This window comes from Sphaerodactylus townsendi, linkage group LG13 (assembly GCF_021028975.2).
Source record: "Sphaerodactylus townsendi isolate TG3544 linkage group LG13, MPM_Stown_v2.3, whole genome shotgun sequence".
Taxonomy (NCBI): Eukaryota; Metazoa; Chordata; class Lepidosauria; order Squamata; family Sphaerodactylidae; genus Sphaerodactylus; species Sphaerodactylus townsendi.
This window is the reverse complement of record NC_059437.1, coordinates 37107206-37130412: the sequence shown is the minus strand read 5'-3', so window position 1 is coordinate 37130412 and position 23207 is coordinate 37107206. Positions and strand designations below refer to the sequence as shown.

The 23207-nt window shown below is 43.7% G+C and overlaps 1 long non-coding RNA gene across 1 annotated transcript; it reads left to right on the top strand.

Moving 5' to 3' along the window:
• The first annotated feature begins 72 nt into the window (after positions 1 to 72).
• LOC125442391 lies at positions 73 to 20987 on the top strand. Its single transcript, XR_007245992.1, has 2 exons — positions 73 to 145; positions 20651 to 20987. It is a non-coding gene; the product is annotated as an uncharacterized LOC125442391 (long non-coding RNA).
• The last annotated feature ends 2220 nt before the right edge of the window (positions 20988 to 23207 follow it).

Genomic DNA, 23207 nt, shown 5'->3' with positions numbered 1-23207 from the left:
TGCTCCATAAGTACATCCCTCCCCTCTGATGTATGCGTTATCAGGGGAGTTTTCATTCCTTCCTGCCAGCCCTCTCTCTTCTCTTCTCTGGGAGGCAGGTTTTTTTTAAAATGGCGGCCCAGAGCTTTTTTCTTTAACGCCATAGGTCGGTATTTCTTCTCCTTCCTTTTGTGTGCGTCAGATTAGTGGATTTTATTGATTGCTTATGTTCAACATTGTCTAATTCATTTGTTCTGTGAGTGTGCTGTATCATTGTGCGTGAGTATTCTGATAAACAGGGTTCGTATTTCATGCTTTAATAGAATTCATACTTAGTGATGCATTTAACACTTTTCTTCACACATGAATTTAGTCTCTTTTAGTCTCTTCCAGTATGAACTTTCCAAGGTCAGAGGGAAATACATTTGGATAATATTTTCCTTGCAGTTTTCCTTATTTACTGTCTCTTTTTTAATGTCCTGAGTACTGGAATTCTATAACACCAAGAGAAAATGTGAATTGGAGAAGTAGCCTGACTGAGCACTGTTTTCCAGGACATTGCAGATTCTGATCTCTGGTCTTGCACATTGTCTTTGTTGTTCTTTGCTATGTTGTTTCAACTACTGTTGAGTCTTTAAAAGACAGTAATTCAAAAACCACTTTCGGTAATGTTTTTTGATGTGTAACCTTTGTGTTGTAGAAAAGAGGCGGATGTGTTTTACCCTTACAAGCATCTTAAGATCTAGCAGAAACATAGCTTATGGTGACACCTCATTTGATAGTTCTTCAGGTCATTTAAAGGTAAAGGTCGTCATCCTGTTCAAGTACTGGGACAGTATTGACCCATGTGGTGACATCACATCATGGTACTTAATAGGTAAACTGTGTTTGCTGCGTAGTTTGCCTTCTCCAGTCATCTACACTTTACCCCCAGCATGCTGGGAACTCATTGCTGTAGAACAAATTTAAAAAATTATACCGATCCCAGGAAGATGGAAAGGCTGAACCAGCTACCTGGATCGAACTCAAGACATGAGCAGAGCTTTGACTTCAGTAGTGCAACAAACCACTCTGTGCCACAGACCTCCTATTCCAGGCCAATTAACAGGACAGATAAAACAGTTTCAATTGGGCTGCTTTCATTGGTGTAATTGCATGCACACAAACCATGTGCTATTTGCGGTGGTGAAAAGATAATGTAGGGGTCCTCGGTGTGGAGCCATGGGATATGTTGGGGGATTTTGAGAGAAGGTAATGGATGTCACCACTAAATTACTCCCAGGGAGATGGCAGAATCTGCCCTTTGTGTCAGGAGAGGAAATGCTGCTTGGTTTTGCTTTCTAAGAAAGGGGAGGAGGGTATACTTTTTCTACAGCAATCAGAAAGAGGCTTCCAAGACCATAGACATGAGAAGGTTTATGTTTCTAAGCTAAGGGCATACAGAAGTGACATGCTTTTTTGAGATAAGCTCAGCAATTCAGTAATCACTGAAATAGTAAGGAATGCTCCCCTAACACCCCAAATATCTCCCTCCCCCATTCAATTCAGGACCATTTAGATTTTATCCCTAAACTCAAGCAAGCAGGAGCCAGAAACACATCAGTGGGCACAGTGACACCACACTGAACTGCTGAAGTAGCTTAATAATGAAAGTTTGTATTGTTTTGTTAATGTTGAAATCTTAAGCTGATGCTCATGAAAGCTAGTGTACTGTAGTAGTTAAGAGTGTCAGTTAGGATCTAGGAGACCTAGGTCTGAAGCCTAACTGGACGACAGTGGACCAGTCACACACTCTCAGCCTAACTTACCTCATAGGGTGGTTGTGGCGATAAAATGCAGGGGAGGATGATGTCAGCCACTTTGGGTCCCTATTTAGAAGAAAAGTGGGGTGTAAATGAAACAAATGGTTAAATTACAATGGGAATCAGATAGAAGAACTGATCACATTAAGATAACGTTGTAAATCTTTGTCATTCGGCAGATGGCCAGTCCTAATGACACTGATAGAATTTTCAATGCAATTGATGCACAGAACCAAGAACTTATGATTCTTTGTGAAATGCAATGAAAACAATTCACTTGTTTTGATATGCATATCAGCTCAGAAGAAGGACAGTGGAAAGGAACGTCTGTAGCTCTCTGAGCAAAATTGAGTTCTACTGGGAATTTAGCCTTATCGCAAAGGGTTTTGTTGCGCTGCTTGGCCTACTTTTAGGATTGGATGTTGATTGCAATGAAAGGCTGGCAATTTTATTGCTTTTATTGGCATAGTACAGGTTCTGCAGAGCAGCAGTTCAGTAAAGATAGCATTTGGATGGGTGTATGGTACAGCTACTGTTTTTCATTAAGTGTTTTGTCATTAATAAAATTCAGATATTGCTGAACTGGAATTGAAGAGTTTGGTGTAGTTATGTATAGTGGCAACACTGTAGTCTTTATACTAGTTACTGCAGCTTCTAAACTGTTGTCCTAAACTTCTGTGGCAATACTCAATAAGGAAAGAGTAGGCTGAATGACAATTGAATCTTCATACAAAGATGTAAAATGATTTGAATAAAACACTTTTCATGTATGAAAAATGGCAGAGAAAGTTTAGTAAGCAGGGAAGCAGAAAGCCATTCTGAAAGATGAGTGTTTCACATGGCAAATAAACTCAGCAGTATGGTTGCTTTCCCCATTTTCAGTGTTCACCTATTGTAATATTGTTTATATTCAAATGAATTTTGCTAAAGTGAAGATTCTGACATTCTGGAGACACTCAGGCCCCTTCCGCACATGCAAAATAATGCGTTTTCAAACCACTTTTACAACTGTTTGCAAGTGGATTTTGCTATTCCGCACAGCTTCAAAGAGCACTGAAAGCAGTTTGAAAGTGCATTATTCTGCATGTGCAGAATGAGCCTCAGAGAGGGAGAGGAAAAATATTTGGAGATAGTTACGCATGATAAAAGAGGAATTTTATCTGAAAAAACTGACAGATCTGCTTATAGTGGGACTAGGCTAAGTACACCCAAATGTCAGTAGTACATTAATATTTTTAGTATACTGCAGGGATGAGTAGAATGAAATATAAAAGGTAATTTGACTATAAAGGAGTGCATGTGCACATAGTGGCAGGCTTAAGGACATAAGATCATGGGGACTACATGTGATTTTTTAATATGATCTTTATTTAAAAATTTCTGTAGACTGCATGTCTCCAAATATGGTTCAGGAAAGTTTGCAGTCCATTAAATAAGAACAGCAATAAAATCAACACCCAGGATAATGTTGCCTTCTCATAACAGCCATACCGAGCATGATAAGATACTTTCTTATTTTAACTGCACACCAAAAATCAGGATATTACTTTCCCCTTGCTTTTGGAAGGCTGTCCTTCAATATAACAAGCCATCTTATGCTTTTGGTTTTATCAGCGAAATTTTAAAATAAAAAGGCAGTGATTTAATTAGAGACAAAAATAGTGATCTTGAAGAAGCCTTCATTCTTTCATTCCTGATATTAGTTACACTAAAAAATAAAGAAATAATTGTGATGATGTATATGAAGTAGACTGCTCAATAAGCTCAAATGTTTCTATTGATTAGCTGTTTCCACCAGGCCTCCTTTTAAGCTACTACCTGTAGAAGATTAGAGGTGAACACTGGTTATAACAAACAGTGCTGCTTTCTCCCTGGTCCACAATAAATTATAAGATTTCCTTTCATCTGGTTAGATATCTTGATATTAATTCTTAATCGAAATTCAGATTGTGTTAGAACAGTTGTAATGGCACGTAGGCTAGTTTTCAACCATATTTTGGGTGTAGTGACTTATGTTTGTGCCTTCTTGGAAATGTGATATTATAGTTCCAAGTATAACAAGAGTTTTTACATGAAAACTAGAAATCTCACACCAGAGAGGGAAATCGGTGGTTACTATTGACAAATGTCAGATGAATGTAAAAAGTAGTCTCTATAAAAGCACTTTCTGCTTATTCTTATTATGCTAATTGTTTCTGGTGAGCAAGTCCTTTATGCTTTCTACATGAGTGTAAAAGTTAGGAGTAAATGCTGTTTGTTTAGAGTTTCAAAGGTAGTTATTTTGTGAAGACTTGTCTGGTTTGCCCAAAATGTAAATCATCTTATTATCTATTAAACTGTGATATTGCTTGCCCAGAAGATATACGAATTGGGGTCTTGAAACAATTTCTCCCCGTAAAGATGTTCAGTGTATTGTCGAAGGCTTTCATGACCTGAATCGCTGTGATTGTGGCCATGAAAGCCTTCGATGATATACAAATTGTTGGTGCTTGGAAAATAGCCTTGTCTGAGTAGAGAACACCTCTGCTTAGCATATAAATCGGTGAACAGGGATGTATTTGGCTATGTTATGAACTTGAAGTCGAATGTGCAAGCTTTTTGATTGTCCAGATCAATCAGGTTTGATAGTGGAGTTCTGCTGCAATATGCATATTTTCTGTGTTTAAATATTCCACTCAAAACATTGCACTGTCAAGCCACTGTAATAGAAGATACTTATTTTCATGTCCCTCAAATATTGTAACTGTACTGCATGACTTTAATGCCTGCATGGGAAAAAACAAGGTGGGCACAGACTGAATAATATTATAATTGCCATCTCCCACCTTCTTCATGTTTTGTAGTTCTGTTGCTGAAGAAACATAGTTAGTCTTTTCATAATTAAGGTTCATCTCATGAAAGCCTGCTAAGGCAAACTGTGTTCTAAATTCAGACTGAAAGGGGCCAAGAGCAGGTAAGTTATCCAGGAAACTCATAAGCAAGGTAAGTTATCCAAGAATCTTCATGAGCAGTGTTGAAGCCATGCAAGAGGTAGGTATAGGCTTTTTACTTAGAGAATGCTTTTAAAATAGAGGACCGATGATTCTTTCAAAAACTTTGGAAAGTCACCTCCTTCCTGCATAATTTTAGCAACCAAGATGGGCAAGGATCTAAGCCCATGTGGCCTTCATGGTACCTAGGACCTTGTCAGCATGATGTAGGAATACCAGCTTGTAAATATAATTTAAAAGACATGCCTTCAGACACCTCTACTGCCTGATGCCCAAATCAAAGTAGAGATTTTTCTGAGAGATTTTTCAGCGAAGAATAGTGTAACATTTAATAGCAGCTCAGGCATGGCACACAAAGGAATGCCATAGTGGTATCTCAGCAAGATTTCCAGCCTGTTCTTGGGCCTCAACAGAAAGCTGACAACCATTTGCATTGGGATTCTGCCAAAGGAGACTCTCAGAAAATCATGCCACCACCCTTCCTCATTTTGCAGAAAGAAATTTTCAGCAGCATCCAATCAGCAACATCCAGTCATGTTTTAGTCATGTATGCAAATCTACTGTATCTCAAACATTCACACAGAAGTACACTTATTTGTTAAAGATCCAGCATTACATATCATCAAGGTTAAATGAAAATGTTATTCTTTCTACCTAGTACAATCAAGACATATAAAGTGTTCATAGACTACAAGAGACAACAGATTTTCTGTTACGTTTGCTATTTAATGTTCAATTTCCAAAGGTGGTAAAGATGAATCAGCATTCCAAGCATGGTTCAGAAGAGAGCTCCTCTGTAGTACCCAAGACATAGAGAACTTATTCACAGGCTTTATGTCACATTAATTAGATAGGTATTGAGGAGAGCCTGGTAGCCTTACTGGGCTTCCATTTTGACTTTTTCTAGCAAAAGTAAGGTCCTTAGGAGGCTTGGGTATGGTTTGACAAAACAGTTCAGGAAAAACAAGGGTGCATGCAACAAGCACAAATTATATTTTTAGATTCTGGCAATAAAGCATTCTTTCTACAACTTTAGTGTAGCAAATTTAATCCTTTAAACCTATTAACTCTAATGTACTTTGGTGCAAGCTCATGAAAACTCATTAAAATTGAGCTAGAATTTAAAAAATGAAGTGCAGGAAATGAAAACACAAGACAAGAAAGCACAAGACAAGGCAAAAAGGGTTATGAGGAACTCATGGCTGCGAACATCAAGACTAGCAACAAACAGTTCTTCAAGTACATCAAAAGTAGGAAGCCAGCTAGGGAAGCGGTAGGCCCGTTAGATGAGGAAGGAACAAAAGGTGTGCTAAAGGATGAGAGGGAGATTGCAGAGAAGCTGAATGAATTGTTTGCATCTGTCTTCACCCACGAGGAGGTGAGGAAAATTCCTGTGCCTGAACCATGCTTTTTAGGAGGCGAATCCGAGGAACTAGCAAAGATAGTGGGAGACAAGGAAGAAGTTCTGGCAGCCATTGATAAACTAAATGCTACCAATCCCCTGGCCCAGATTGCATTCACCCAACAGTTCTTAAAGAGCTCAAGCATGAAATTGCTGATCGTCTCACTTTAATATGCAACTTATCCCTGAAATCGACATCCATCCCCAGAGACTGGAAGATGGCCAATGTCACACCAATCTTTAAGAAAGGATCTAGGGGAGACCCAGGAAATTACAGGCCAGTCTGATTGACATCTGTTCCTGGTAAATTAGTAGAATCTATCGTTAAAGATAAAATTATTAAACATGTAGAAAAGCAAGACCTGCTGAGGAAGAGTCAGCATGGCTTTTGCAGAGGCAAGTCCTGTCTTACAAACTTTCTAGAGTTCTCTGAAGGTATACACAGGCATGTGGATAAGGGGGAACCAATGGACATTGTCTACTTGGATTTCCAAAAGGCTTTTGACAAAGTTCCTCACCAGAGACTATTGAGAAAACTCAGCAATGAAGGAATAAGAGGGGAAATCCTCCTATGGATTAAAAATTGGTTGAGAAACAGGAAGCAAGGGATGGGTGTAAATGGGAAGTTCTCACAATGGAGAGATGTAGGGAGTGGTGTCCCCCAAAGATCCGTTTTGGGACCAGTGCTCTTTAACCTATTCATAAATGACCTGGAAGTAGGGGTAGGTAGTGTGGTGGCCAAGTTTGCAGATGATACCAAATTATGTAGGGTGGTGAGAACTGCAAAGGATTGCGAAGAGCTTCAAGCGGACCTTTATAAATTAGGTGAGTTGGCTAAGAAATGGCAAATGCAGTTCAATGTAGCAAAATGTAAAGTGATACACATAGGGGCAAAAAATCCAAACTTCACATACACGCTACAGGGGTCAGTGCTATCAGTCACAGACCAGGAAAGGGATTTGGGCGTCTTAGTTGATAGTTCCATGGGAATGTCAACTCAATGCATGGCAGCTATGAAAAAGGCAAACTCTATGCTGGGGATAATTAGGAAAGGAATTGATAATAAAAAACCGCAGAAGATTGTCATGCCCTTATATAAAGCAGTGGTGTGACCGCACTTGGAGTACTGTGTTCAGTTCTGGTCGCCACATCTCAAAAAGGATATCGAGATAAAAAAAGTCAGAGAAGGGCAACGAGGATGATTGAGGGATTGGAGCACCTTCCTTATGAGGAGAGGCTGCAGCGTTTGGGACTCTTTAGTTTGGAGAGAAGATGTCTGAGGGGGGATATGATTGAAGTCTATAAAATTATGCATGGGATAGAAAATGTTGACAGAGAGAAATTTTTATCTCTCACAATACAAGAACCAGAGGGCATACATTGAAGATTCTGTGAGGAAGAATTAGGACTAATAAAAGGAAACACTTCTTCACGCAACATGTGATTGGTGTTTGGAATATGCTGCTATAGGAGGTAGTGATGGCCACTAACCTGGATAGTTTTAAAAGGGGCTTGGACAGATTTATGGAGAAGTCAATGTATGGCTGCCAATCTTGATCCTCCTTGATCTGAGGTTGCAAATGCCTTAGCAGACCAGGTGCTTGGTGGCGGCGGCGGCGGCAGCAGCAGCAGGCCATTGCTTTCACATCCTGCATGTGAGCTTCCAAAGGTATCTGGTGGGCCACTGCGAGTAGCAGAGTGCTGGACTCGATGGACTCTGGTCTGATCCAGCAGGCTCTTTCTTATGTTCTTAAGAAGGAGAGATCACTAAAGGATTACTAGATGAAACCAGTCTTCACACACTGCAGAAGACAGTGATAGAAAGGGCCAAGTGAAAATATTTCCATTATTTTTGTGCCATATTGAAGAAGGCATTCTCTCAGATTGTCACCAATCTAGCCTCGGAAAGTGGAGCTCCAGATCAGGGCATCAGAACATGATAGTAGTGGTTGGGTAGATTAATTTGGGATGAGATAGTCCTTAAGGTATCCTGGTTCCAAACCATACAGGGCTTTAATGGTCAGTACCAGCATGTTAAATTGGGACCAGAAACAAAGTGGGAGCCAGTGTAGATGGACCAAGCCTGCAATTATGTGGTCCCTCCAACTCACTCCAGTCAGTATCCTAGCTGCAGCATTCTGGGCCAATAGAAGCTTCTGAACATTTTTTTCTACAGCAGCTTCCTGCAGAGCACATTGTAGTAATCTAATCTAGAAATTACCAGGGCATACGCCTCAGCAGCCAGATGTCTTCTGTCCAGGAGAGGCTGTATCTGGTTAACCAGTCAAATCTGGTAAAATACACTCCTGGATGCTGCCACCATCTATTCAACCAGCACTATTGGATCCAGCAGCATCCCAAGCTATAAATTTTCTACTTCAATGAGAGTACAAAGCAGGAGACACTTCAAATCCTGGGTGAGTTCTTCTGCTGATCATCAGCACTTCTGTCTTACTGGGGTTAACCTTCAGTTTGTTAGCAGTCATCCATTCCAGAACTGCCTTCAAGCACCACTTCACAGTTCCCACAGCCTCCCTAGAATCTTCTAGAAGCTGGAAACAGCTGAATGTCATCCACATCATTGTAACAAACTAAAAATTTCTGGACAGTCTCAATCAGCAGCTTCGTATAGATGCTAAAGAACGGGGGGGGGGGAATAAGAGAGAACCCTGCAAGACTCCATAGGCCAAGGAGCCAAGCAGCATTTATTTAGCATCACCTTCTGAGACCTACTGTCAGGGTAGAATGGAAACTACAAAACAGTGCCATCCAGTTGGAGCTCCAAAAGACAATCCAAATTGGTATGAAAAGCTGCCGAGAGATTCAAGAGGATCAACCAGGTTACACTCCTCTGTCCATCATCCAGAACAGGTTATCCAGCAGGGCAAGCTGGGATGTTTCAGTTCCATATTTGGGCATGAAGCCTGGCTGGAAAAGAATCCAGGTAATATACTTAATCAGGAAACATTGAAGTTATCCTACCAACTGATCAAAATGGTACATTCAAAACTGATGGTTGTTCAAATAACCTGAGCCATAACCTATTTTTTACAGATGCCTCCATGGCAGTGTTAGATTTTTACATACCATATATATTCGAGTATAAGTCGACCTGAATATAAATCGAGGCACTTAATTTTACCACAAAAAACTGGGAAACTTATTGACTTGATTATAAGTCTAGCGTGGGAAATGCAGCAGCTACTGGCAAATTTCAAAAATAAAATAAATATCAATAAAATTCATGAAGGTATCTCACTGGTTGTAAAAAAAGTTGACTAAAAGCAATCGTCATAATCAGAGGACGAACAGGATGAAGGCAAGAAGGGAGACTGCCTGGCTGCTTCATGCCAAAGACTGTGAGTCCCCACAAGGCCTCCCTCAAAAATGGCTCACTAGAATTTTAAAAATGTAATTAAGCAAGGCAGTTTTTAAAGGAAGCAGATAATGTTTGATAGCACTACCTTGTGAACAGTGTACACTTTTATCTTTGCATGTTCAGGAACATATTTTATTCAAAGGTAAGATTTAGTCATTAGGAAGATCTACAGTGTCTCTTTGTCTCCTACCACGCTTGCTAAATAGCACAGAAGGTATTTCTGTCCTTAGAACTGTAAGACCCTCTCTTTTCACCTTTAATTTGTACTGCTTTACAGAGAGGAATTTGCACAAAAACTCAGCTTGACCCGATTTACTAGTAACAAATCTTGACTTGCATTTTGCAGTCTTTAAACGCTACGAGTGCAATGGAATCTCTCTCCAAGAGGATTCCATGCCTGCCAGAACACAAATTTCAAGGGCATAGAACACAAATTTCAAGGGCACCTAGCATGGCATTCAGAGCCAGTGGAGCAACTCTAATTGCAAAGACTGTGGCATTATCAAAGCTGGAGGATTTATAAGCCTAGCTTTACATAAAAACACAAAAGGGAATGATGAATTTAATACTCAAAGTTGGATGCAATCAAAATGCTTTTGCCATTGGTGGGGATCTCCTTCTCTCAGGTGTTACAGCTCTGACAGCCTAAGTGTTATATTCTCCTGGAATTCACCGTGCATATAATTTGAATGTGTTAATAAAGGGGAGCTTTTTCAGCATTTAAAAATGTGCTGAAAAAGTCGACATACTCAAGTATATATGGTAACTTTTGTGTCTGCTAAATGTCAACTGAGTATCTAATTGAGATCATTAACTATTCTGTGGCTCTTTTCGCTGTTTGATGCAGTTTTGGATCATCACTGCAAAAACTGGATCCTCACAACACTGGATGTTTTATTAATTGTGATGTTGTGAAAGGTTTATTGCATTTTTTTGCATATTAAAGTGTAATTACAATATAAAGAATTGAGATACAAATATTTGAACAGAGCTGTTACTGGGAATTACTTCTGATCAATCCATCAGAAAATAGTTTGTGATGGCCAATAGAGAGAGGTTTTGTGGAAACAGATGCTGCTTTTGCAGCTGCAAAGGTGTACCAGAAATCTGGGGCTATACATATGGCTGGGAGTGAGGAGTACACAGATAAAAATGGAGGCTGGCATCAGCATCATTCAAGCTTCATTGTGGGGGGAAAAACATCAATCTTTCTTTGCCTGCTGCTGTAATAAACTGACAAATGAAATCGTTCCAATTAGGTATGGTTGTGTTTGTATAACTGTATAATATTCTATAACTTCTTTCATTGATGTAAGATCAGCCCTGAAAAGTTTTGTGCTTTGGTCCCTCACTCGAATTTTAATGTATTGTTTCAGTTGTATTTGAATTAACAGTGCCTCAGTAGACATTGAAGGAAGTAATGAGGTATCGCATGAGTGCACTTTGAATAGCTCTATGTCTGTCCCTCAAAAGTGAACTTTTGCTACAGGTGATGGATTATATTACTATTAAACATGGAGAAGACCTTATTTGTGAAACCATTTGATTTTTCCACATGCTTCTCTTAGGGTTGCCTTGGACAAAATAATATTGTATGTTGAAATCATTTTCATGGAGGAAACTGGATGTGCAGAAGTAAATGTGTTACCGTAATTGGAAGGGTCTGTCCCCATTTAGATGGGGGAATTAGCTGGGGAGAAACGTTGCTATGCAATAGGCATGGGCTGTGAAATCTTCCACCAAAGTTTACATGGGGTCCAGAATGCAGGGACCAGAATTCAGACATTTTAACAATTTTTTGGGGAAGTAAAATAATAAACTTACACAAGTGGCAAAATACACACACAATTTTGAAGGCATCTAAGGTTTAGAAGAAGGTGAGGAATAGGTGGAGGTTGTTGCAGGAAGGGTGATAACTACCAAGTCCAGAAGAGGAAAAGGTGTGAATAGGCAGATTCCAACACCCGTGTTAGATACCAAGAGGAGAGGACAACGCTTTGGGCGTCGTGTAACTGAACCAGAGCTTAGTCCAGAAAACACTGGGCATACAATGCCACCAAGCCATGCATTAGAAATAATGTAGCCAATTCTTTGGAGATACATGATCAAATTGTATGTTAAGCTGAAGACAAGGTCAGATGATGTCATGTATTATTAAATCCAGTACCATTATCACAATTACTGAAAATATAATTTTAAAGTGTGTGGAATATTCTGTTTTCCTTGTAGTTGATGGATGTAATAATAACATTAATTAATTCCACAGGGATTTGTGTTTGAGTACTGAAAAGCAATTCAATTGTAGAAAGCTAAAAAAAATAGTTCATGTTAAGGTAAGTAGTGCTTCACAGTGAAGGTGTACAGAAATCTGACAGGATGGATTTTTATCCATCAGATGTCTTACTGCAAGGCTGCATGAATGGGTGTGTGGCGAAACAGGCTTGTTTATGGCTGGCAGGCCCTATTTCGTGCTCTGCACTCTCCCAGGGGTTATCAACTTTCCCTTGGGGAGGGCTATCTTTCTCCCAGGGTATACTGCCACCACCTGATCCTTTGAGGACTGCCCACTGGGAAAGACCAGGATTTCCCAGCTTCCTCTCCTGGTTTCAAGGCCTCTGCCTCAGTTTCTTATTCACATAGGGTGTCCCAGACCGGGGGGGGGGGGGCATACGTAGTACAGAGAACTTTTGTAAGGTTTGAAAAATAAGTATTTATTAACAGAAAACAATCATAAGAACTCTTTGGCAACGCACAAGATAACGCAAGGAAAAACAAAAGGAGACAAACCGCAAATCCCCTTTCCCTTTCTCTAACACATACCCTGCCTACTAGATGTTCGAAAGCAGGGTAGGTCCTCAGCTTAAACAGTTACCACTCACGGAGAGCTCACATCTCTAGGCTGAGCACTCGGCCTGGAAACATGGCCGCTGTCTCCAGAGACCTTCTCTCTTAACAACAAAGAACAGCAGACAGCCAGAGAACCAAAGAACCCTCTCCCAGGTTTCTGCCTGCTTTTTATAATACCACCCCTTTGGGTGCCCTCTACCGGTGATGCCAGGCACACTGCATTTTCTGCCCTCCAATTTGAGTCCTAGGATGCCTGGTTGGAGAAGGGTAGGGGGGAGAAAAGGGAGGAGGAAAGCCATTTCTTCACAGGGTGCTTCACCTGTAACTAACAATTCTTTTAAAGCATCTGAATAAAAATATATTGCAAGCCATTGTGTAACTTTTTCTTTTATAGGTGTTCTGTGAAAGGGCCTAATCTGTCTTTTTTGTGTGTTGCAGTGAGAAGTTTGAACATTGTTAGGCAATTTTTCAGTATGTAACTTGTTACTCAGTTTTATTAATCTTTTGAAGATATTTATTTATTTATTTATTTATTTATTATTTGGGTTTATAAACCGCCCTCCCCCAAAGGGCTCAGGGCGGTGTACAACATGGATAGAGCACAATAACATTTTAAATACGATAAATATAAGTTAAAACAGCTCTAATAAGAATAAAAATAAACCCTTCCCCATTTAAAATGCAGCATTAATTAACTCAGGATGGCGGCCTCTACTAATTCCCATAACCCCAAACAAAAGGGGTGGCAGGATCTCCATGATGTCGTAATGGAGAAAAAAGAGGAGGAAGGAAGAAGGAGGAAGGAGGAAGGAGGAAGGGGGCCCCTATCAACAGCTGGTCTCCCCAAAGGCCCGGTGGAACAGCTCAGTCTTACAGGCCCTGCGGAATATTGATCAAGTTTCTGCATATGGCAAACTACTGAATCACACACCTATTGGCTTAAGTTTTTTAGCTACAGAAAAAGGACAGTAAGATGCAATATAACATATCCTAACAACTTGAGTGAATCAATCTTTTTCCAAAATAGTTTGTGTAGTTTAACACTTGTATGTTTGCAATAACCTACTTGGAATAATGATACATAATTGCTCATAATTATCCTCATGATTTTAAGATTTTCCATGGGTTCCTGGTTTTCTGGACAATTATAGGCAATGAAATGAAAAAGATAACAGAATTGGCAACAATGAAGGAAAAGCTAGTGCTGCAGCTACTAGACTCCAATATACAACCTATGTGATGAATTGTTTTTCTGCCACTGTTCGAAAATGTATTAACATGAGCTTCTGGGGGGGCTCTAAACTAACTCTAAACTAAACACAGGAAAAATGTATTTTCTCTAATGGATCCTGCATTATTTGCATATGTCTTTATAGATTCTTCAGAGGTTCCACTTGTCATATTCATAGAGTATGTACCTAGCTCTCCCGAACTTCTTGATGGCTTTCAGTATTATTTACCATGAGCTTTTTCTGGACTGCTTGGCCAGGACAAGATATGGGGGCAACATATTCTTCATTAGCTCTGGTGGCTGCTGATTCTACGATAGGACCTAAAAGGAGTGCTGGCTCCAGCTTCTGTGGCACCTCATGGTCTTTGATAGATGGGGTTCCATAGAGGTCAATTTTGTTTAACCTAGAATCAGAACCCTGCAGTACCTCATTTAAAACCTCCTTCCAGAATCATGAAATGCTATTGAAGAACACTCTGAATATGGTTCTCTATCCATTTCAATCCATGTAACACCAGTATCATTTTGTTCATATTTCACCAGTTAACTAGCAAATATCATGGACAGCATTTCCATATTCCACCAAACCAGTAACTCAGCTGTTAAAAGGTTAAAATTATTTATGCAGGATCTTTTGCCAACAAATCCACTTTTATTGTTTCTACTCACTGCATTGTTTTCAGGATGTTTAGCCTGCATTATAATCTGTTCTAGTGTCTTCTATGGCATCCGCATCAGATTGACTAGTTACTGTTTACTTTATCCTTTTTTTTGAAGATTGGGACAATATTTGCCCATCTCCATTCTTATGGCATCTCATCAATCCTCCAGGATTTTTCGACGAATAAAAGAGAGTAAATCAGCAAGTACCGCCTTGTAGGATGGAATTAATTTGGCCTAAAAGACTGGAACTTATTTTCAGTTGCTAGGAAACAGCAAAATCAAATATTGTTGGAACATTTGGGAAAGGAGCACAGAATAAAGCAGATTAATTCATAGAATTCTGTAAAGACAATAACTTGTTTATTTCAGTTACATGCTTCAAACTGATGATTGCATACATGTACCTCACCGGATGGCTAATACAGAAATCAAATAGATCACATAATAAAAGCAGTAGATAGAGCAGTTCTCCTGGAGGCGATCTCAGACATCCTGGATGGGTGATTTCCAACCTATACTCAGGGAGGCAGGACTTAATTGATGTCACTTCCTGTGTTGGGTTGGATCCTCCCCTCGATCCCCAGTCTTCTTCCTGCCTACAGCAGGCACTGCAGCGCTTGTTTGGAGCTCCAAGCCCAAGCTGTTTCTTTTTCAACCTACCTTCGTGTCTTTCTTGTCTAGTCAACTGTAAGTTCGTTTACCCCTGTCTTGTCTTCTCAGCCCTCTCCGTCACAGCCGCAGAGGAATTACTTGCTAATTAGGCGGCTAAGGCAATGGCCGAGCAGCGCAGCTACGCGCACTCCTTCTCTCCCCCTCCAGACTCCTTCGGCAAATCAGCAGCCAAAAGCACCAGGGCAGCAACCCGTAGGGGCTTGCAGGAGCCCTGCTACGCAGAGACCTTGCAGGAGGCTCGTGGAGCCCTTTCCAAAGCCGCGTTGGCGGCAACAAAGGGAGGGAGAAAGGGTGTGAAAGCCCCGGCCGACAAGAAAGCGCGCCGGGAGCCTCCCGCAGCCCAGACAAAGAAAAGGAGCACCAGCGTCCTACTCAGGGACGTGGCTGGCGAAGCTCCATCCAGCCCCCATGCAGAGAGACCGGAGCCATTTCGCGCTCCACCCTCGTCTTCAGCAGACCGCCGCGAAACGGAGCAGGAGGAGGAGGGCGTGGCCGAATCAAGCAATACCATAGAGCAAGGTGCCGAAGCCCGATCTTCAGCAGATTCCTCCGCCTCTTCCCCAGCCAGGCAAGATCGAGGGGGAACTGGGAGGGAGGGGCTCATTCAGCCCATTGTAACTCCCAATTTAGCTGATCCATCCTCATGGGCCCATACCTCCCCAGAGTCTCTGATGGGATTATTTAGAACAGCCATGAGGGAAGAGATCATCCAGCACGATAAAAAAAAAGCCTCCAAACGTAAAGGAAAAAAGCATTCCCATCCTAAAGAGACCCATAGACCTAGACACCATTTTAGCTCTTCCTCCAGTTCGCACAGCACCCCCCGACCCCTGCCTATAGGGATCCCCTCAATCTACCTGAGGAGGAGGGTGCCAGTGAAGGGGAGATCGGAGATTCAGACCATTTCTCTGAGTCTGAAGAGACTCGCGAGGAGCCTAGTGAGCAGTGCGTTAGACTTTTCAAAAAAGAGGATCTTGCCCCCCTTATGGCCAAAGCCATTTCAGCATTGGAATTGCAGGATCCCGCAGATGCCGAACACCCGGAGGGTCCATCTACCTCCAAAAAGACAGTCAAGGGCTTCCCCAAGGGGAAGAAGGGAATTCTCCCTCAGTCCAAGGTCACCCCTACAGCCTTTCCACTACCAGAGTTCTTTGAAAGAAGGATTAAAAGAGAGTGGCTTAACTTAGAGGCTAGCAAGAGTTGCCCCTCATTCCTCAAAAGCCTCTACGTGCTCCCCGAGCATATCCACAACATCATCAAAACCCCTCTGGTTGATGCCCCAGTCGTAGCCCTCCAGTCTGGCGGCCTCGTCACCAAGGATGGGGAGGGTAATCTGAGGGACCCAACAGACCGCAGAGCAGACGTCTTCCTGAAACGGATCCATGATAGGTTAGCCCTATCTATCAGGGCCCTAGCCCCCTCATCCACCATGGCCAGAGCCACCATTGTATGGTTGCGTCACCTTCTTCTCATGCTTCCCCCAGAGGCCCAGGGCCTAAGAGAGGGCATGGAAAGGGTCCTGATGGCAGTATCTTATTGAGCAGACTCCACCTTCGACACCCTAATGTTAACTTCACGAGCCCTAGCACTTGGCATGGTGGTCAGAAGACAGGCCTGGTTGAAAGCATGGTCAGCCGACTTCCATTCCAAACAGGTGGTCTCCACTTATGATTACTATGGCTCCCGCCTCTTCGGCAAAGAACTAGACGCCATTCTAGTGGAAACCAAGGGCAACAAGAAGTCCATGTCTAGATATGTCAGGTCGGATCAGACATCCTCTTCCTTTAGACCATACACCACCTTCCGAACGCAACGCCCAGAGACGGCAAACGTTGGTTTTCACAACAACAATCACAACAACAGCAACAACCATTTCGCAGACGTAACACCGTCAACAGTTCCTTTCGTCCTTATAACCGCCCACAGGGCAGAGGAGCCGACAATTCCAGGATGACCGCATCGCCAGATCCTGACTATCCTCACATACCAGTAGGAGGCCGCCTTCAACATTTTCACCACCAGTGGACAGGCGACCACGTAGACCAGTGGACCAAAGAGCTCATTACATCCGGATACCTCCTAGAGTTCTCCACCCTCCCAAGATCCAGGTTTTGAAAATACCCCCTCCAATACAATCCGGACAAACTAAAAAGAACCCAAGAGGCAATCCACCACCTGCTTCACATTCAAGCAATCGAACCTGTGCCCATCTCAGAACGTTCGTGCGGTGTCTATTCACATTTTTTCACCGTCCCCAAGAGGAACGGCGACTGGCGTGCCATTCTAAATCTCCGCTATGTGAACAGATTCATCCGGTTGCGCAAGTTCAAGATGGAAACCCTCAGGTCCATCATAGAGGCACTCCGTCCAGGCGACTACCTGACCTCCCTGGACCTCACGGAGGCCTACCTCCACGTTCCCATCAATCCTCTACACAGAAGATTCCTTCGATTCGCAGTGGGACCAGACCACTTCCAATACAAATCTCTCCCATTCGGACTCGCCACTGCCCCCCGAGTTTTCTCGAAAGTCCTCCTAGCACCTATCATGGCCCTTCGGGAACAGGGCATCCATATACACCCGTATTTAGACGACATCTTAGTCAACACCCGTATTTAGACGACATCTTAGGTCGCGGTCCAGGGAACAGGCACTACAGGACCTGCAGATAGTCATGCACACTCTTCGCCAACACGGTTTCCTCGTCAATCTGCAGAAGAGCTCCTTGAACCCTTCAACCCGGATTGAACACCTGGGAGCGATCGTGGACACTCTTCACAATCGTCTTTTCATCCCAGCATCCAAGATAACCAAAATTCAGAAATTGGTAACCTCATTCCTATTGACCAACAGAGCCTCTCTCCTTCAGCTAGCAAAGCTAATGGGACTATTCATATCAGTCATAGATATGTTACAGTGGGGCAGATTCCACGCAAGGACATTGCAGCTGTTTCTATGCCCTTACCAGTTCCAGATCATGCAAAAAAGAGACAGATCCCTACAGATCGACAAACAACTTCGCGACAGCCTGCGTTGGTGGTCCAAGCGCAAAAACCTCTCACGGGAAAAGGTTTATCTCTACCCGCACAGACCGCAACTGTTCACCAATGCCAGCCTCCGCGGATGGGGAGCCTCCCTGCAAGGGGACATTGCACAAGGTGTTTGGACTGCCCCCCAAACCCACCTGTCAATCAACGTCTTAGAAATGAGGGCCATTCTCCTGGCCCTTCATCACTTTCAACCGCAACTTCAGAACTGCCATCTCCTAGTCAGAACAGACAATATCTCTGCCAAGGCCCACATCAACAATCGGGGGGTTCATGGTCCCGGCGTCTTCATCTGGAAGCAACAGCCATTCTATTCTGGGCGGAGGTACACCTACAGTCCCTTATGGCGGAACATATACAAGGAAATCTCAACATCCAAGCGGACTGGCTGAGTCGCCAGTCAGTAGTCGAGGCAGAGTGGAGACTCCACCCCCGAATCTTCTTTCAGATAACACAAACATTAGGTCAGCCCACCATGGACCTATTCGCATCAGCTCACAACACCCAACTGCCACGTTTCTTCACAAGGTACTTCCACCCGCAGGCGCAGGGAACAGATGCGCTAACCAGCCCATGGCCCAAGGGACTGCTCAATGCCTTCCCTCCAACCCCCGTGCTGCCAAAGCTCCTCAGGAAAATCTGGATGGAGGAAGCAGAGGTCATTCTAGTGGCACCATGGTGGCCCAGACGTCCATGGTTTTCGTCAATTCTACAATTGGCAACTTCTCCACCTCTTCACTTGCCCACACCCAGCGACATGTTGTCACAAGGGCCAGTATGTCATCCCAACCCCGGGTGGTTCTGTCTGACTGCCTGGTGCTTGAACGCCAGGCTCTAGCAAGGAAGGGCTACTCTAACCAAGTCACCACCACCATCATCGCTTCCAGAAGGGCCTCCACTACGCGTATATATAATTCATCCTGGAAGAACTTTGTCTCCTGGGCCCAGAGAAGCCAAACTGATCCACTGCATCCCTCCATCTCACAGGTCCTTCAATACCTGCAGAACGGATTTGATGAGGGTCTCAGGAGCTCAACCCTGCGGAGACGGTTAGCCGGCCTCTCCACCGTATGGCAAAAGATACAAGGGCTACCAGTAACCAGACATCCGGACATTCTGAGGTTCCTCAAAGGAGTCTCCCAAAAACAGCCTCTGGTAATTCACAGATTTCCCGCCTGGAGACTCAACACGGTCCTATCAGCTCTTACCAGACCTCCATTCGAACCGATCCAGGACATAAGCCTCAAGTGGCTCCGGATGAAATTATTATTCCTCATTGCCATCACTACCGCCAGGAGGATATCAGAGCTACAAGCTCTCTCAGTCAACTCACAACTGTGTGTGTTTCATAGGGACAGAGTGGTCATGCTCCCCAACCCTACCTTCATTCCGAAGGTAGCCACTACATTCCATCTTAAGCAAGAAATCATCATTCCAGCGTTCTGCCCCTCACCGTCCCACCTTAAGGAGAGGCTTTGGCATCATCTGGACATCAGAAGGGCACTCAAAGCCTTCATTATCCGTACTGAAACCATCAGGAACACTGAGTCCCTCTTCATTAACGTCACCACCCCTAATCTAGGGGCTCAAATGTCCAAAGCATCCCTCAGTTACACGCTGAAGGCCTGCATCGTTGAGGCATACAAGGCCTCCAACATCCCGGTCCCTCCGGGTATCACAGCCCATTCCACGAGGTCCGCCGCAGCTAACGCAGCGTTCAGACGCCTCATCCCGCTAGAGGATATTTGTAGAGCGGCCACGTGGTCATCAGTTACACCCTTCATTAGGCACTATAAACTACACACCATCTCAGCCAATGAGACGGCCTTCGGCACCCGAGTTTTAGAACATATGTTTGGAGACTAAATGCCCACCCATTAACAGGACACTGCTCGGGGAGGTCCCATCCAGGATGCCCGAGATCGCCTCCAGGAGAACGGTCCATTGGTACTTACCCTGAAGGGGCCTTCTCCTGGATGGCGATGAGGGCATCCTGGCCCTCCCTGAGGTTATAGTCTCCTACTTAAAGCTACACAGTTCGATTAGTTAGACTTCCCAATTAAGCCTTGGGGTTATTCTTGGAGTTCCTTATTCGTGTGTGTGTGTGTGTGTGTGCGTGTGTGTATCTCGTGTTATGTTTCATGTGTTACCTTAACTTGTTGTCATTCTTCCTGTTAAAATTCCTTGAGATCCTAAATGCTGCTATACTGCTACGTCAATCGGAGACTGGGGATCGAGGGGAGGATCCAACCCAACACAGGAAGTGACATCAATTAAGTCCTGCCTCCCTGAGTATAGGTTGGAAATCACTCATCCAGGATGCCCTCATCGCCGTCCAGGAGAAGGCCCCTTCCGAGTAAGTACCAATGGACCGTTCTATTGTCTCTGCTTAAAATGAGACCATGAGCTGATTGTGGTACAGTCCATAAACTGATTAAAAATTAGAACGAAGCTGAAAAAATCCAAAACACTTATGGTCTATGGGGAAGCACTTGTCATAAGATTCTGTGGGAAGTCACAGCCCGAGAATGGGAGTATGTAAGTATATGTGAATGCTCTGAAGTAGGGTAATATAATATTACAAAAAAGAAATGATGTAATAAATAGCGATATTGGTCCATGATGTTATGTTTTATAGAATACCCATGGGATATCTACGAAGAAATGGGGATATAAGGTTGAGGCACTGAAGAAGATACCGAAATACGTGGTTTACGTACGAAGCGATCTGCCGTTACCAACCTAATCCTTGAATGGTTTACAAACACTCACTTATGTGAACTTGATTACTTTGGTGAACACTTTAGGAGAGGAGTGTGTATTATGTGAATGGACTTTAAAGGTATATATGACTTGGAATTGATTTTCGGAATATATTGCTTTGAGTTCTTGTGAGAAACGATTGGAATGTATAATTTTGTATAATTTTGTTGCTATCTGATGATAAGAATTGATTCAACAAGACATAAGCCAGATCTGCGACGTAATTTTTGATACATGTTTATGGATGTTGCATTTCCCAAGAAAGGTCAACATGAACATACATTAACCGAACAGGACAATATAAAGACAATATGGCAAAAATACACTGAACAACTATCCAAAAGAGATTAAAGGATTACATGCCTTCAAAGAAAAATCTTTTAGAAAGTGGAGTTAAAGCTGTGCTGAAAGCAATTGGGAGGAACAAGCTTCCAGGAGTAGATAGAATATCAAAAGAGCTATTCCAAGCCACAGAAATCCATCAAAATCTTAATTGTGTGACAGCAAATATGGAAAACAAAGCAGTGACCCACAGACTGAAAAAACCCATGATGTCGACCCGCTTTCTGCATGAAGACATCCTTATCAGGTTTACCTGTTGTCTGGTTAAAAGATTGGCTGAAGAAGATTCACCTTCAAAAACAAGTGGCTTCAAACCCTTGCTCCCACTTTAATCTGGCCTGGATTTTTTTTAAAAAGACAATGCTGTTTGAGAACTCTGGACTATTTCAGGCTCAAACTTTGGGACTGTTTTGGTAGAAACAGCTATTTTTGAGCCTCATTTGAGTCTTACTGTTTATTTATTTTTATTTATTTGAATTCTTCTGCTCCCTTTCCTAGAAGGCGGGCAGATAGACATCAGAAAACTGGGCTCCTTCAGGAAAGACTCACACTTCTCTCCAACCCACCAATCCAGCTTCTGTCTACCCACCAATCCAGCTCCTGTCCTGGCCATGGGAGGGAGATGGCTTTGGCTGCCCTCACAGATAAGCTCTGTAGGCAACTGGATCAAGGTGGGTCAACACTGTTGTTGCCTAACTTAATGACATTTGACACTGTTGATTACAGTCTTCTGACTCACCATCTTGCTGGCACTGGGATACGTGGAAACACCTTGTAGCAGCTAGTCTAATCTCTCCTGGGTCAGGGACAAAGGGTGGTGCCAGGGACAGGGATCTCACCACGTTATCCATTGGTGTAGTATCCTGCAAGAAATGATACTCTCCCCTATACTATTTAACATGTATATGCGCCCCCTTGCCCAGTTGGTTTGAGGTTTCAGGCTAGGCTGTCACCAGTATGCTGATGACTTCCAGCTGTATCTATTAATAGGTGGGCAGCCGGACTTCAGCCAGGATGTTTTGGACAGGACTAGTTACTAGCCCCCTACTTGTCCTGTTCTGATCTAGCTACAGTTATTCATCCAGCGGCCACCTCCAGATTGGGCTACTGTACCTTTCCCCATGCAGGTCTACCCTTGAGACTGATGTAGAAACTCCTACCAATGCAAAATGCAACTGCACAGATCCATGGGGAATATTGTGAGTGCATATTCCTTCAGTGCTCTATCAAGTGCACTAGCTTCTGAATGAAGTACCAAATTAGGTTCAAGGTTCTGGTTTTAACCTTTAAAGCTCAAAGTGTTTTGGGGTCTTTGTATATATGGGACCATCTATACCAGGGGTCGGGAACCTTTTCCCCTCAAAGAGCCATTTGGCTCACCCCCCCACCCACTCGCTCGCCCCCCGTCCGCTCCCCCGCCGACTTGCTCGCTCGGCCTCCCCCCCGCCCAACCCCCCCGCGCCTGCAGGGCAGGTGAGGATGGGGCCGGCGGCCCCGCAACCAGCAAAGTGGGCGGGAGGTAAAGCCCGCGGCGTGGCCTGGCCGGCCGCGGGCGAGATGCGCCCGCCCTGCTTCCTGCAGGGCAGGTGAAGATGGGCCCGGCGGCTCGGCCTGGCCGGCAGCCGGGAGAGCGCCTGCCCCGCAAACAGCGGGGCGGGCAGGAGGCAAATCCCGCGGCCTGGCCGGCCGCGGGCGAGAGATGCGCCCGCCCTGCTGCCTGCAGGGCGGGCGAAGATGGGGCCGGCGGCTCCGCTCATGGAGCCGCAGAACAGCGGCGAAAGAGCCGCATGCGGCTCGCGAGCCGCGGGTTCCCGACCCCTGATCTATACACACACACCTCCCAGAAAGCATTGCACTTTGCAGATAACAATTTGTGGGTGGTCCCTTGCCCCAAAGTTATCCAGCTATCCTCCACCTGGGCCAGAGCTTTGTTGGCTTTGGCCCTGACCTGGTGGAACACTGTCAAGTGATATTTATCACAGTTCTTGAGGACTGTAAGACAGCTGTTCCACCAGGGCAGCAACGATCTCCATCTGGCTGGCCTTCCTTCCCTTCCCTTTTTTCTTTGGTATTGTTGAGGTCCTGTGTTG